General features: G+C 58.8%; 1 protein-coding gene across 3 annotated transcripts in view; it reads right to left on the bottom strand.

Annotated features, from left to right (window-relative positions):
• The window catches only part of CPEB1 (cytoplasmic polyadenylation element binding protein 1), a 31774-nt gene that overhangs the window by 22211 nt on the left and 5795 nt on the right, over positions 1-3768 (bottom strand). For 2 of the 3 annotated variants that reach the window (XM_012732711.1, XM_012732710.1), the window contains exon 3: positions 1940-2114. The gene's annotated coding sequence lies outside the window, so the exon portion shown is untranslated. Of the gene's footprint in view, positions 1-1939; positions 2115-2223; positions 2276-3768 lie in introns of all 3 variants that reach the window. The other variant, XM_004693111.2, reaches the window with a different exon arrangement.

The following is a 3768-nucleotide window of genomic DNA, read 5'->3' on the forward strand; positions in this document are numbered from 1 at the left end:
AACGTGAGCCGGGCAAGGGCCGCCGAGGCGCCGCGAGCACCGGCGGCCTCCGGAAGCTGCTCTTACGCCAAAGCACGTGGCGCTGGCCACGCCGATGGGGAAACACAGAAAACGGCCCCGGCAGCGGCGGCCGCCCTCGCGTTAAGGCTCCGTCGGGAAGCGGTCCCGCACCCCGCCACCCGTGCGCCCCAGTTCTTCTACACATAAATAAATCATTTTCCTCAAAAAAATCATCACTGCAGCCTCCTCTACCGTGTCCTCAGTCCAGGCTACCCTGCCGTGAGCAGCCTTCTAAGTCATTAAGCAGAACAGTCTTCTGCAAAGACTGAGTTTAACAACTATAGATGGATAGTGCTACTTGGAAAGTTCTAGAAGCTACATTAAGAGCTATTCCCTGAAGGGTTACTTAGCCTGATGCCAAGTTTTCTAGTTAAAATTGCAACGAGAAACATGTTTTCAGATTTTACAATTCAAATTATTTGCTTAGATAAAATTACTTTTGATCGGAAACTATATACTCAAGCTATTTCTTAAAAAGTTCAAGGAGGGGCCCCCCTGGTGGCCCAGGGGTTGGGTCTCAGGCTGTCACTGCTGCGGCCAGAGCTCAATTCCCCGCCAGGGAGTGACCCAACAGTGCAGCAGACCCCGCCTGTCTCCCTGCTGCCCCCTCAGCAGTGTGGTCAGGCTGTCCACCCGTCTGCTCCCCACTGTCTCTGGGGTCCTGGTCCTCTCAGCCCCCAACCTCTGGCATGTACCCCAGTTCTTCTACACAGAAATAAATAGCTCCTCAAGGACAGTAACAGGTCTACCTCCCATCCACAAATCACAACCTCAGCGTCCACTGACTGGTTCATCAGGACTTCTTTTTGGAGAAACCAACTCAGCGCTCTGCTCGAGGGACCCGGCCCCACCATGGACCAAGAGCTGGGCCTGGGCTAGCCGCTCAGCCGGGGGGTCAGGGGTGTGGACTCAGACACCGGCCACCCTGGCCAGGCCCTTTCCTCCCGCTCCCAGGGCGCTGGGACCGCTTCCTCATCAGAGCCCCCCGGGGCCTGGCTCTTTCACTCTGTCCTCCGGGGAAAACTGTCCAAGACCACCCAGGACCCCATCTCTTCCCGCAGAGCCTCTTAGATGTGTGTCCCCGCAGGGTCTGCAGAGGCCACGAAATCTACGCCCACCCCTTGTACATCTCGTGGTCTAGTCTGGCCACTGGCCCGACAAGGCGAAGCGCACTCTTCAGCACCCTTTTCTCCTGACCTGCGCAGTCCAACAACCCCGTAAGAGCAAAAGCTAGCTCCCCGTGAACTTGAAAGTTTCCAGCATGTACGAAGCAACAGTGAGCTGTGAGTCTTCACTGATACCATACTTATTGGAGTAATGCTGGAATATGTAAATTTCGCAAAGAAAACAAACAGAACGTGGAGCCCCAGAAGAATCCTTGAATTTTTAACTCGGTATAAACTAAAGGAGAGTAAGGGAACCTCAAGCCTGACTCCAGTTAACAGACAGTACCGGCTAGGTTGGTGTTTATTCACGTGTACACACATCTGCAGAAGACCCACCTGCAGCGGGCCCCACTTCCAGGCCTGTCTCATCCACCCTCCTAGACGGCTTCCTAGAAACAGTTTCTACAGACGCCAGAAGTCCGTCTCACCCGACAGGTGAGATGCTGGTTTAAGTAAACTTCGAGTTCACGTCACCAGTTCTAACGTTTTTAACGCGGCCACTGGGAAGCTGTCAGCTGCACGTGCGCCCCCCTCAGAGCCCATGTAACGCACGTAACGGTCCGGCTGCCTCCGCCCTGCTGCTCCCGAGAGAACCCGATCCACCAGGTAAAACGCACCCCCGCTGGCCGCGCATCCCCGGATGTCCCAAGGAGGCTGCCGGAGCTGCCCTGCGCGTGCCCAGGGCACACAGCTTTCCCATCCACGCGAGTCACCTGGCAAGTGATCATGGGGTCCTCGATTTACGGGTGTGGTGCAGACTCTGCTGAAGTCCAGAGAGTTATCCAGTATGGCATTTATCCTTCGAAAGATATTGGCATTGCTACACGTAGAAAGTGCTGGAGCTTCCTGGTTGTCCCAGCAATCTTTTATCCTTCCCGCTTCTTCTTCCTAGGCACAGACCAAAAGCCAGTTAGACTCCCCACCCCTCTGATGGCAGTCACAGCTCCTTTCTCCCACCCGAAACCTTGATCACAGTGACCAGGACTTGGGTTCTCGCCTGTGTGTGAAGATGCTGGAGGAGGGCGCGGATGATTCAGGCACTCGGCCACCTGCAGGAGAGACGCGTCAACACGTAAGCGATGCCTCGAGAACCTTCCAAGCCGACGGCAAGAACCAGCCTGGCATGGCTGCAGCACCAAGCACTTCAGAACCAGTCTGCTCAGCTCAAATTCTGGGGTTTACCTCCGCAACAGGATGTGTGCCAATAAAGTGCTGACCCAAATTCAGCACAGGTGAACTCCAAAACATTGTGCCAAGAGAGAGAGCCTGCCCCAGAGACTGTGGCACAGCGCAGAGCACTTTCTGGGATGTCTGGGACAGGCAGGTCTACATGCCCGGGTTGCCCTGGACGGGCACCGCATGGGCACGAGGCCCCTTTCCGACGGTGGAAACCCGGTATGTCCAGCAGGACTGCCGGGCTGCATCTGAGACGGTGACGTCACGGCACACATGGCCCTGCTGCAGCAGCTCGGCCTGCCATTCAGGAGGTGTGCACCTGCACCCCCCAGCCCCCTTCCCATCTGTGGGATGGGGGCGCCCACCAGCCCTACTGATGGAGTGTATAGGTCACTTGGCGGGGAACTGCCTGGCACACAGCAACGTCTCTCTGCACCCGAGGACACACGGTTACGAGAGGAGACCAAGTGAGCAAAGCGCGCTGGGCACGCCAGCCAGGGAGGCCACGCAGCCACGGCCCCACGCCCACCATGCGCCCCAGGGTGCAGACCCCTCTGTGGACAGGGAGGACACGGAGTGTGCCCAAGGCCTGCTGCCAGGCCTCAGCAGGCAAGGCCTGCATGGGGCAGGAAGACAGGTCTGGGGGGTATCTCGTTCAGCAACGGGGTGGCACTGGGCCTGGGGTCAGCCACTCCAGATCTCTGCTTTCAGCATTGAACTGGGGGTAGCACCAAGCCTGCTCCCCGCCCTGGGCTCCCCGCCCTGGGCTCCAGGGAGCGCGCAGTTGCACTTTCAGCCCTCAGGCCCCAGGGCCCAGGCAAACATCCGCTGGCCTGAACACGCCCACCCTGGATCAAGCAACACCCTGGGGTCGCTTCTACGTGGGGTGCCAAGTGGAAAACATGCCCTCCCCCCCAGCTCAGGGCCCGTGACCAGGGTCAGGAGCAGGAGACCACACACGGTGAACCCCACCCAGAGGGGTGGCTGGGAGGAGGCAAGAGCGGAGAAGGCGACACAAGGGGACTGGAATACCAGCCAAGGGAGACCTCAAGTAGCGTCGGTGGAAACTGGGCGCGCGGGCTCCCTCGGAGACCGGGCCGTAGCCCAGCCCACGCCAGGCGCCCTGCCTGGGCCTCCCGTGATTAAAAAGAAAGATCAAAGACAAGATGCGGAAACACTTCCTCGCCTCAGAGGATGCAACTGTCCAGTTAGCAGAAGGGGCCACTAGACTCCTAGGGTGGGGCAGCGGCTAGGAGCCCCTGGAGGCGGGGCGGGGCGAGGGGGCTGTAGCCCAGAGGGGCTGTAGACCAGGGACAGAGGCCAAGGCCAGGGCGGCGGGAGCCTGGGGAAGAGCGCGACCTGCAAG

Source organism: Condylura cristata, unplaced genomic scaffold (assembly GCF_000260355.1).
Source record: "Condylura cristata isolate star-nosed mole 26May11 unplaced genomic scaffold, ConCri1.0 scaffold00035, whole genome shotgun sequence".
NCBI lineage: Eukaryota > Metazoa > Chordata > Mammalia > Eulipotyphla > Talpidae > Condylura > Condylura cristata.